This window comes from Ambystoma mexicanum, chromosome 7q (genome assembly GCF_040938575.1).
Source record: "Ambystoma mexicanum isolate Mex_15411 chromosome 7q, UKY_AmexF1_1, whole genome shotgun sequence".
Lineage (NCBI taxonomy): Eukaryota > Metazoa > Chordata > Amphibia > Caudata > Ambystomatidae > Ambystoma > Ambystoma mexicanum.
In genome coordinates this window covers 957,662,246-957,675,493 of record NC_090941.1, presented here as the reverse complement: position 1 = coordinate 957,675,493, position 13,248 = coordinate 957,662,246, and positions in this window count along the sequence as shown.

The following is a 13,248-nucleotide window of genomic DNA, read 5'->3' as shown; positions in this document are numbered from 1 at the left end:
ATGACTCTTAAATAAATTGTGCATTCGGTAGTGGGTGATCTAATCTCTTTGTTGAACTTAAGTTTGGCCTCTGGGATATAATCTGTGTAAACAAGTTGTTTAACCTTAATAAGACACGGACACTGGACGTGCAGTCCCCCAGGGCTTGCATTTTGGGCTCATACCCCAGAGGCAAAAAGAACAAGCCTCTTAACAGACTCAAGGATTGAATGTACGTTCTGGCAAAAAGACGTATTGCCATGGCCTGGAAATGCCCCAGAGCCCCTAGCGTCACAACATGGTGGGAAGACCTCCGTAGATGGACTGTGGCCGAAACCGGGGCCTGGGAGCTGGCGCAGCGACAACAAAAAATAGGTGAATCTGAGGACCTCCTACAATGGATAGCCCTCACGGCAGCTCTGCTCCGCACCAAAGAAGACAGCTCCTTCGGCGAGGACCTGGACAGCCCAGGCTCACCCTAGCGCAAGCGGTTGATAGCGCAACGTCCTGGTCTTGGTTTATATTGGGGGGGAGGAAAGAGGAGGGAGTTATTTTTGTCACATAACTGATTACTATATTGATGATTCTGGTTGTATTGTATTTGAAAAAACAATAAATATATCTCAAAAAAAAAAAAAACCTTAATAAGACACGGTCCAACCCACTTGACCCTCTGAAATACAGAACAATCATCCGCTTACCTGTATGTGGGACTCATTACGAATTTGGCAGTACATCTGCTTACCAACCGCCAAAGCGTTTACCATCAGTGCCACTCAGTTCCATGGGTTTGCCATGGGATCATGAGTGGTGGTATAGCTGTTGGGATTTTGGCAGATTTACTGCGAGTGGAAATTCCACGCAGTAAATCTGCAGATGTCTGGCCTTGAAGTGGAGGGTTGCAAGGCCAAACTCAGAATTCTGTGGTGCATTAAAAACAGCAGTAATTCTGTTACCACCCAAAGGAAGGCAGTATAGAATTACCGCCACTTCTTCACCGCACCACCAAATTCGTTATGAATATTTTTGCTTTCTTCTGGAAAAGACAATTACAAAGCAGTGTCTATGTTATCTTGAACCCAATCAACTTCGACACGACCTGCAGTACAGTTTTCACTCTCAACAAGGCAGTGAAACCAACTCTTTGATATCAAAGGAAAGCTGCTGCAACTGCATGATGCACAGCTGTTCTCAGCTTGGTCTTATTGGTTGTGTCAGCTGCATTTGACATGGTAGACAACATCATTGCAATCAAATGCCTTGAGCTTGCACGCAGGGGTGACAGCTCATGCAGTGTGCTGGTCCCAATCTTTCCTTACTGGGAGCTTTTAGGCCATTAGATGTGGAGACCAATATTCTAATACGCCAGGAACCTGTGTTGTCCCTGTGCAGTTCCACATCTACAGGATATCCTTAACAAAGGTAGTAGATGAATGCAAGCCTCTCAATTTTCAAATGTCTATGGATGACACTCAGAGAATTTTGCATGGACACAGAAAGTCTTGTAATGGTAAAAAGGTGGAGCAGTGCTTTGTTCGCATGCAGGAATGGATGAGGACTATTGATTCTGCCTCAATAGCAATAAAACAGTGATGCTATTGTAGAGGAGCAGCTGTATACATCTGCAGGATATCCCGCCCAGCTACATACACTGTATTGGAGACATGAGACCGTGCCTTGACTGACACCAGTTATTGTACCAATACGGCAGCGAGTATTTGAAAGGAGAAACCCATTGAGACAACCCTATCGAATGTTCCCCCTGATGTGTGGACAACTTGCAGGAAGAACTCCCTGAAGAAATATAAGAAAGAGTCAAGAAAATGAACTGATGACGCCTTAAGAAAGTGTGCACGACATCCCGAGACACAGAAGAAAGACAATCTATGGCTCCTAAAGGACAAATGATGAAGTAAAGAATTGAGTAAACTATCAACGGGGAAAAAGAGAAGATCACACGTTAACAACGTGCTGCTGAAAACAGAAGTTCAATGAAGGTACAGATGCTGAAATGCAAGGTAGATCAAGTCATCATATAGGCTAGCTATGAGTAGTGAAAGAATGCAGGCAAAGCCGCCGTTGTACAGAAACTGGACATTGGTATCATGAAAGAAATAAGCCAGAAACCAGGAAAGGAGAATGAAAAGCTGTGTCGCAGTAGAATAAGCAGGCTAATGGAGAAGTGTAGCAAGGCTCTCTGGCCTGAAGTGAAGATCAAAGAAATCAAGGTCAACCTACTACTCTGAAGAACGAGTGCAAGAAAGAACACAAAGAAGTTTTAATTCATTTAAAGCATTTAAAAGGTGCAAAATGGACCAAATTGTGGCCTCTTGTCATGTGAGCCAAAGATGGAAATAGAGCTTGAACTTGGAGTTCCATATACAATAGTGAATGCCCTCACTCCTGTGCATTCCCAAGACGAGAATACTGAGCAAGGCCAACTACAAAAACAATTTCATGGCAGAAGGCATGGGTGAGGAGAAATCCTGAGCTAATTGGGTGGTGAGGTAGCTTCATGTCCCATCTCTCCATACCTGGGTTTTGGCTTGTGTGCTGCTAAATGAACCAAATGTTCCAGACATGGCACAAGCATGCCAACCAATTGTATTAGTCTGTATGACAAAGGACCTTATAGCTTGTAGGATTATAGCTTGTCAGACTAATGAGAAACTGTGCATCTGATGTTTCTCAAATGACATGTTTGAAGAGGTAGGCAGAATTTGTCCACCTGATAAAGGACAGTTAATAACAAGCCTAGCTGCTATATGATTGTATATCTAGTTGTCTCCCTCAACCAATCCAGATGCTTGATAGGTTTTTCACTATTGCCACGTAGTAAGTTGTCACTCTGATGCATAATTGAGTATAAGAATTGCATTTTTTGTGGAGATCATTAAGAGACTGAGCGTCCGTCCGTTGATGTTTGTTGTAATCTCCCTGTTTTAGATAATTGCTAATAAAACAGTAATTTGCCATTTTATTGAGTTTGTACGGTTACTTGGACTCAGAATTTTTCTGGCGTAATCTCATCCATTACAAATGCATGTTCCAAAGGACCTTAAGCTCACGTGGTAGCAGTGTGGATGGTTTCAGATCTAAACTAGTTTGACTTCAGAGTTTCGGACGAACGGGCATCCTCCGCCATTAGCTGGAAGATCGTGGATGTTCCATTGGAGAGCAGCCAATAGAAAAAATCTTGCAAGAAGAGCCAAGATGGTGGGCATGTCCCTCTTTGGAGAAATCCCTGCTCGGTTTCCACAAGTACTCCACAGACAGAAGGCAAAGTGGTTGGATTGGAGGAGAAGTCGATACCGAAGGCCTCGAGTTAATTAACGGATGTAAGTAGACTATGGGAAATAGCAATATAAAGGGGTGGGGTTGTGATATTTTTGGGTAGATAATGAATGCCTAAGTAATCCTTTTTCAAGGGAAGTAGAAGAAGATGCTTCAAACTTCAATCGGAATATTAAGAGAGAGAATATGCACAGTCAGGACTGTGAAAGGTGACGTCTTAAACCCGGTGCAGTGTAATATAATTGGAGGCGAGGAGAGAATACCTCTTACTATAAATAATTGTAGGGAAAAGGGAAGGTGATCACAAAAGTTATTAATGTCTATTATGTTAGTGTTTTAAGTGTTATTTGGTGTGTGAAATCTCGAGAGTTAATAAGCTGTAAAGATTGAAAGTGATGTTGTTTTGAGTTAAGGTGTAGTAAATGATTGGTGCCTATCAGAAGGCAGTTATGTTGTTGAAATAAAACAGGATTGAGCGACGATTGATGGTGCTTGCTCATATTTGAGATAGACAGAGATTTTTCCGATCTGGTAAGTATCGACAGTCAATTGTGACTTGTCATTATGGAGGACACTTCTCTTATGCACCTTTGTAAAACATTACGATGACATGCGCCCAAGGTCAAACAGTACAGTGCAGAATGGGTAAAAGGCACATCTGATAAAAATGTTCATACCATGGCCACAAGGGGGATCATTGTAAAAAGCAGTATTACAACACAGGACCACATATGTGCACGCTGCATAGACAGGAAAGGCATTAGAGAAAAGACTGGCTTTTTTAGAACTTTGGAAAATGTACCAAGAAGAGAAAGAGGACCCAGCGTAGGAGGAGTGGATGCTTAATCAATGCAAAGGGGAGGGTATTGACCACTCAGCTGCTCTTACTTTGTCTGAGATTAAGAGAATAGATACAGAAGAGATAGGAGTTCATCCCTTAAAGGAATTAAAAGCAGTGACAGGGTATAGTAACTCACCATATGAATCCCCCCGCTTACAGTAGTGATGACAGTCCAGAAAAGATGGAAAGGAAGGAAGATGCCTGTACATTCATACGAGATAAAGAAGAAAGAGGCAAGGGATCGAATATATCGACATGTATAGACAGAGCAATTAAGAGATGAAAACGATAGGGCTGATGAAGTAACGCTCGTACAGAACAAATGGATGGGAGGACAGATATTACTCAAGTTCGATTGGAGAAGCATCGAGGAGGTTAGGCAAAGAGAAGATAAAGGCAAACAAGAAAAGAAGGATAGGGAATGAGAAAAGAGTTTGAGGGAGGATGAGCAAGGAAGAATTAGCAGGGATCGGCGGGGTCAGATATATAGAGAAGAACAAGAAAAAGACAAAAAACGGACAGAGGAACAAAGGGAGTACGACATTAGAAAGAGAGAGATAGAAGAAAGGAATCGGAGAGAAAGAAAGAGTTGGGAAGAAAAGGCACAAAAAGTGAAGGAAAAAGACTACAGAGAAGAGAGAAGAAGAAGAAAAAAGACAAGAAGTAAGAAGGGGAGAATAAAGGCAAGAAGAAGAAAAGGCAAGTAGTGATGCGAAAAAGTGTAGGGAAGTGGACGAAGAAATAAAACAGAATAGAAGGCAGCAAGGTCTTGATTCCAGTCTTAGGGCCTCATTACACGGTAGGCGGTAACCATGGCGCTATTAGCGCCATGGTTGCCGCCGGTATTTTACCGTGTCTGCCTTGGTGGATGGCGGAATTACCGCCCTACTCCAAGGTGAGTGGGACAGTAATTCCCCATTCACCAAGGCCCTTCCCCATTCCCATTTTTGCCACCATAGGGCATAATGGGAATGGGGAAGGTGCTAATTACGGTACCGCAAATTGCGGTACTGTAATTAGCATCAAGGTCCCTTTGCAGCACCTTTTTTTAACGGCTGGTAAAACCAGACGTTAAAGTCGGATCCCGCAAAGGGAACTTGTAGTAAGGCAGTAAGGGTTAACGGTCACCGGTAGCATTACCGGTAACCGTTAACCCTTACCGCCTTCCGTGTAATGAGGCCCTTAATCTTAAAGAACAAATACGACCAAGCGATGAAATACAGGGACAATGGGACAAGATAAGTGAAGTTCTCCCGATGAGAGAAAATAATCAAGAAACACCTAAAGTAGCACAGGAAGAGGAATATATGATGAAGGAAGTATTGAAGAAAGTATTGACACGATATATCAACAAATAAGGCAGCATAGCAAATATGGGACTCGAGGGAGCGGTAGCCAATCCCTGATACCTAAACCATGGGATGATGAGGAAAACATGTTTAGTTATATACGCCGAGTACTGTCTTTGAGCAGATTACATTTAGATAGAGAAGAGGATAATGATAGTCACACTAGTTGGGGTCTAGCAACATCAGACAAGGAAAGATAGTCATTTCGTGAGACAGAGGGAGGGAGTATATGCGTCCCCCTGAGAAATCAACAGATGGATAAAGAGGTAAGATGGTCTGATCTGGAACAACCTCAGGAAAGTGCACCAGATCCAATACCATATCCTGAGTTTCTCCAAAGATGATTTTGTAGTGAGAGAAGAGAATCTCCTCCTTATGTGAGTAGTTTGAGGTTGGTACCAGCACGAAGATGAATAGGGACGATTACACCTGCATTAGGTAAACAAATAGTAGGATCCGACTATGGGATGGTGTTCTCACAGGTCCCCTTGGTAGAGAAGGGGTGAGCCAGACCACAATATATTCCATGGCCTCATATGGATAAGGATAACTTAAAATGCAAGCTCCCTAGTTTAACTTCGGGAGCTGGGAAATGTACATATGAATTAGAGAAAATGACAGAGGGAAACACGATGGCCAGAGGAGACATAAAAGGTCTACTGGCAGCTATTCTTGGAGAGAGAGCTGACGACATTTGGAGACGAGCGGGATATGCGGGTGTGACAGCACAAAACACAGGGCATGATGGAGCACCATTTAATAATTGCAGGGCCAATGTTTGGAGGGCTCTCAGGATAAAGTATCCTGATACATCAGATATGGGTGCAATTATGACAGGTAAAATGAAAGAAAATGAAGACCCTATTGCATATTTGCAGGACGTCCAAGAAAAATCGCAGCTTGAAATGCGTGAATCGGGGAAAAACAGTACCACTATTTCATCATATTTTGTCTCAGGGATTGCCAGAACCGGTACAGAGATAAATGAAAAAAACAAGTAGGGATGGAAGCAAAACCATGGGCTGAGATACAGTTCACTATTGTGCATCATTGTCGGTTATTACAAGAGAAGAATAAAATGAAAGATGAGGACGGAAAGATTGAGGAAGCCAAGTTAGTGCAGAAGAAATTGCTGAAATTTGCTGTAGAAGAAGCAGTATTGGCCAGTGGAGAAGGAGGTGGAATGCAAGAAATAATGGGTGCATCACACGTGAATAATGTAAACCCAATAGATTAAAGTGGGTATGGGTTTTGGCTACGAGATGGAGGTGTAGGTTTCATAGGAAGAGGAGGTTGATTTCAGAACACCCAAAGTAGATTTCAAAATACCCAGGGTGGAAATCAGAATGCTCAGGGAGGATATAATGGAGGGTTGGTCAGAGGGCCATCCCCAGTATGTTGGAATTGTGGGATTACAGGGCAAGCACAACAGGGACAACAGTAGAGTTCAGTGCAAATGCACCCACCACAAGGGCAATCACAACAAGCGCCCATGCATATACAACTGAATACGAACACAAAGCAAATACTAATACCTAGGATAGAGGTTGTCACTATGGTAGGAGGAAACCCTTTCATGAGGATGGGGATGAATTTGTACCCTCAATAGGAGAGCTCATAGGGAGACTTGATAGTGTTCAGTACTATCAGTAACATCAGATCCAGAGGTTTTCATGTATAGGGTGAGCATTTTATTAACTTGGGTACCTGGATTAGTAGGGAAGATTCGGAGGATATCTTTTGAGTTCTTATTCAGACCACAAGTACCTATGGATGAGGAAGAATGACAGACTATTCCTATAGAATTGGAAACAGCTATAGTACGAGGAGGAATAGCAATGCTTGAAGTAGTAGATGACAAAGATAAATCATGGAGGATAGTGATAGCTCTTGAGGAAGGATACAGATTGACTGACATAACAGATGAAGATATGTTCAGAGATGAACATATCAATGACGAGGTAGTGTTTTTCATCAGCATCACATACTGGATAAAGATTGAGAAAAGGGAAGTCCCACAGTGAATGGCGCTGATGCAACAATGACCAACATTCTTTCAGGAAGACATGGAAAAGGTGCCAATTGTCCTTTGGACTACAGGCCCATATGATGTAGGCCTATTAAAGGCAATAGGAGAGGTTAAAATAAAACTCAAGCCAGGGGCAATTTTACTGCAAGAAAGACAATGGGCCTTTTTACGGGTCCGGCGGTAACCCTGTTGGTGCTACCGGTGGGTTGCCGCCACACCAGTAATGATTTACTGTTGCCTGACTTCCCGGTGCCACCGGGATCTTCCAAGTCCGGCAGCTGGGAAGTCCTATGGGACTTTATGGCAGTGGAGATACGGAAGCACCGGCGCCGTTAGCAACCGGGCCGGTGCTTCTGTGAACATTATGACTTCCATGGCTGCAGCACCTTGCAGGGTAAGACCTGTCGGGCACAGCGGCCACGGCAGGCACACTCTGAGTTTGCCGATCCAGAAACAAGGATGCCGGTGAGCTAACCGACACCCTTGTTTCTGGACGGGCAAACGCCTAATGAGGCCCAATATCCTATGTCTCGAGAAGCTTATGAAGGCATATTTCATACTATTCCAGTGCTGATGAATCAGGGAATCCAAGTGCAATCGGAATCCCTGTGCAATACTGCGGTGTATCCGATTAAGAAATCTAAAGGGGGTCATGGAAATGTATCCAGAACTTCTGCCCTCTTAATCAGACTGTAGCAGCCGAGTTATGTAGTATCCCAGTTGAAGCTAAGTATTTCACGCTGATCGATTTGAAAAATGTGTTTTTCTCGATCCCGTTACACAAAAACTCACAAGACCTTACCTCTTTTACATTCAGACATACGAGACTAAAACATATTTGTTTACCTCAAGGGTATTTTGAGTCCCCATCAATCTTTAACAGGGTCCTGCAGATGGATCTAGCTAACATTGAACTCAAGAGTACGGTAATTCAGTATGTAGATGACATTTTAGTCTGCAGTGAGACAGAGGATGAATGTAGACAAGACTCTGGGCCTCATTAAGAGTCTGGCTGTAGCCGTGCCAGTAATACCGGCACTGCCACCGGACTCGTGAATTTTTCCAGTGCCTGGCTTGCCGGTAACAGCAGGTGATTCTAACCCCGCCGGTCCGAAAATCAGGCGCTGGAAAAATGGTATTCCCCATTCCCATTTGAGTGGAGCAGGACTCAAATGGGAATGGGGAACACGGAGGCACCAGCACCGTTATTTATGGTCTGCGAGTAGCTGCCGTTCCACCCGCCAAGTCAGACCTGGCAGGCAGGACGGCAGTCGCATGCAGACTCGGAGTGTGCCGTTCCGGTAACAATGGTGCCGGTAGGCTTACCGGCACCATTGTTACCGGACCGACATGCTCGTAATGAGGCCCTCTGTCTAGTTAATGACTATATTAGCAGACAAGGGATAGAAGTTAGATAAGGAGAAATTACAGTATTGCCAGGAAGAGGTGTTGTGCATAGGCCAGTTCATTTCACATGAAGGAAAGAAAGTGACACCTGAAAGAGCTGAGGCTATCATGAAGACACCAAAGCCAAACACAGTGAGGCAAAGGCAGCAGTTTCTGGGTTTATGAAATGATTGCATGGCATGGGTGTTCGACTACAGCGCTTACACCAAGCCACTTTTGCAAGCACTAACAAAAGCACAGGTTAGTAAGGAAAAGATAGAATGGACTAAAGAAATTGAGGAAGGATTTGAGGAATTAAAAAAGGCAATTTGTACAACACCAGTTTTGGGAATCCCCAATTATAGCGAAGAATTTTATATGTTTTCACACATAAATGGGTCAGTAATAACAGCAGTACTCACAAAAAAGACAACATTAGGGTATAAACCTTTGGGGTACTACAGTGGGATGTTAGATCCAGTCATAAGGGGACATTTCCCATTCTGCATTTGCAATTGAGAAGTCAACAATTATTGCCATGGGCTGTGGAGCACGCCTTATTTGCCATTTTAGAGAAACTCAAGGGTACATTGACGTCACAAAGAGCTTCAGCTTTCAACTTATGAGGTAATGATTTCTAATCCAGCAATTAAGGTAGTATGATGTAAAATAGTGAACTGAGCCACGTTTGTAGCTGAAACTGTAGAAGAAGGTGATCATGTGCATGACTGCTCCAATTATGATGAATTCTATGATGATATACCCTGTGTGAAAGAAAAAGCTCTAGCAGGAGGGAAAATTCGCACTATTGATGGTTCTTTGAAAGTTGACCAAAATAGTGGGGAGAGCCATTCACCCTCTGCCATTGTAAGACACAGGTTAAATGGTGAATTTGAGGTGTGGTGATTGCAAGACTACCATCTCATTGTCCCGCACAAGAGGCAGAATTGGTGGTGTTTATTGTTGCGCTTGAAAAACACAAAGGGCAGGAAGTGATGGTGTACAGTGACTCCGCCTATGTGACGTCAACCGTACATGCAGGGCTGTCACACTGGAAAAGGAGGGGTTCTCTCTGCACAGATGGCACTCCAGTGCAACATGTGTCTTTATTGGACAAGCTCATTAAGGCACTACAACTCCCAGTAGCCATAGAAGTCGTAAAATGCTCAGACGTAGAAGCAAAAATGGTTACATATTCTTCAGAAATGTCCAGTTTCGATACTGAAAAAACTAAAGAAGTATTGAATAGCAGCATGCTAGTACGAGAGGGGTTAAATATGCTGTCAATTATGCAACTAATAGAGATTCATGGTAGAGCCCCACAAGAGGAAAAGGAGCTATGGAAACATAGGGGTGTTCTTTACCCCCCACAGAAGCATTCTGGAGACAGGAAAGCACTGGAAAGGCAGTAATGGCAGCAGCATTGTAGAAAGTCGCACTTGAGCAATTGCATTACTCGCGCATAACCAGAGAAAGTATTGCTGCCACAATTGCAGAAGACTGGTTTGTCCCCAAACTTTTGGAGCATATTGTACAATTCATTGTGAACTGCATGATGTGTCTGAGGTTTACTGCTGGGCATGCACTGAGAACAATTAGAGGAGTAATACCTAGGTCCATTTCAGCATTTACATATCGATTTCGTTGATATGCTGCAGGCATGTAATGGAAACAGGTATCTGTTAGTGGTGGTGTGCCCCTTCTCTAGATGTATCAATGCCGGTACTTGTACATACCCTGATGCTACCAGCAAATTTTCTAGTGTGCAAATTATTTCCAAGATGTGGTGTGTGTGAAGTACTAAGGTCCGATAATGGACCACATCTTGTCAATGAGTTATTTGAAAAAGTGAGTCTTCTATTGAGCATAAAGCATACTTTTTCTTCTGCTTATCATCTACACACAAACAGGATATGTGAGAGACTCAACATACTCCTCACAGAGGTGATAGCCAAGATCAAATTAACGTTGAAAAAGGGATGGCTATATTGCCTACCCCTAACTTTATATGCCCTTTGAAATCAGCCAGGTTCAGATCATCTTACGCCCCATGAGTTAGTGACAGGGCGTCGCATGAGGACACCTCTTACGCCCCCAACTAGAGTCAGGAGTGATGCCCAGAGTGTAGCGCAGACTCTAGGTGATGAAATGCATGATTATTTGACATGTATGACAAACAGTGTTTCTTTCATTTCTGATCAAATAAGCATCAGAGGTAGGGGTCAAGGAACACAGAAGAGGACAGTCCAGTAACCAATCCAACTGAACTATTGCCACCACCAAAGTTATATGTTGGCGACCAGATAGTTATGAAGAATTTCATCTGTAGATGGCACGACAATGGTCCCTTTTGTGTTGTGGAAGTCTCCCCTTCTGCAGTTAAGGTATTGGGAAGAAGAGCTTGGTTACATCTAGGAGACATAAAGGTGTACAAAGGCAAGACTCTCCCTCCATCGCTTCGTGACCAAGATGCAAGACAAGAAGCATTTCCGCGTGTGCAAACTCGATCGATGACCAAGAAGAAGGATGATAAAACAACGTATGGTTAGAACATATTTCTTTTGGACTGGAATTCATTGGACACTCCTTAAACTTGTAGCAGGAAGTGCACAGACTTTCAGAGGATTCCGGAGGCTAAAACGTACTTTTCAGAAATGTGTTGAAGGAGTAAAACATTGCATCAGTGCTATGCCTAAATATCCGTTCCTGATTAGAAATTGAATAAGGAATCAATACCCAGATTCATTTTTGGGAACATATCCGTTTCAAGGATAATATATGACACCTGTCGACAGTAACACACATCGACTTGTAGTTTCTATTTTTGTGTTTATACTTCACTCATACCCTGCTCTTGTTAGGAGAGATGTTGATATTCATACCTTTCTTCATGCACCTAAAAATGGCTGAGTGATAGTGAGACTCTTTAATGGCCGTAATTAAGCAGATTGTGCAACTATGGATGTAAAGTGAACGCCTATGTTAAAATGATTCGTGAAGAGCATAATGTGATTATAGAGAGAATACGATTTCAACAAGTATTCGGATGGCACACCAAATGTTTCTCCAGATTTCTATGCCTATTATACATATGTTTGTGTATTTTATTTATCTTTTTATATCTTATATTTTGAAGTCTTTAATTTTCCTAATGGTCCCATTGAAAAAATAACTCTTATGATTTTTCCAAGTATGAGTACAAATGATGATAATAGGCATGTCAGGCGACATAAGAGGGATCCAGAAAAATATTACCAGCAGATAAATACCTATCTTGATAATTCAGCTCACCTGGGAAATAGTATGTGGTACCAGCACATGAAAAAGATGGGGGAGAAAGCATTTTATGAGAATTGCTACGTCTGCTCTTTAATCCCCTATGCCATGAGTACAGTAAAAACCTTAATTTCAAAAGAGATGTCAGCACATGATGCAAAGTGCCTCAGCCATCTAGCATCATGTACTGCAAGAGGGCATTTTCAAGGGAGCTGGGCAACCTTGAGATTGAGGTCAAGACAGTCATTTCCATACCAGGATGTTTATATCAAGACAACACCAATGGAAAAAAAAGCCTGGATCCACAGACAGGATGCTTGTGTATCCTGCTGCAGGACAAGACAATAGGACAATGTGATTATTGAAGAAATTAAGAGAATGAACTGTTCTGACATGACGGAAAAGACTGTAATGCCTGGATGCTGGGAATGTTCACAACTGCTGATCTATGGATGAGCGAGTACAGCCGAAGGATGGGAAGATGCAGCGATATCTGTTCAGCTCATCTGCGGAGGAAGTAAGCAGTGCAAGGAGTACAGAAGGTGAATGATGAGTGTCTTGGGCCAAGTACTCCAAACTGCTGATACGGGTGGAAGATGAATAAAGCCCAGTGTCTTTAGTCCCACTTGTTAATGCGACAATGTGCTTTCGAAGTCAGGGAAAAAATCACAGTGGATATAATAAGGGGTGTAAGAACACAATTGATGTTCCAGGAATGAGGAGAGAGATGTCCATCTTAATGGATCGATATTGGGCCTGTGGATCTAGAGCATATATGAAACTGCCCAGGAATTGGGGTGGAGTGTGTTCCTTGGTACACATCCATATTCCAGCATTGGTGATTCCACAAAGTGACTTGAAGATTGAAGAATTTCCAAAACTGGACGATCATCTAAGAAAAAGGAGGTCACTAGAACCCCAGTGTATGAAAGATCTAATTGTTTCTCCCAAAAATCAGTAACGGCTTAGTAAGACATTCCTGACGAGCAAAAACTGTTCAGTAGAACTGCAGCGATGTTCACATCTATGTTCATGCCTGAACCCAAACAGTGGTGAATGCCAAATGACTGCAGATCCCCAGATGGGAGCTACTG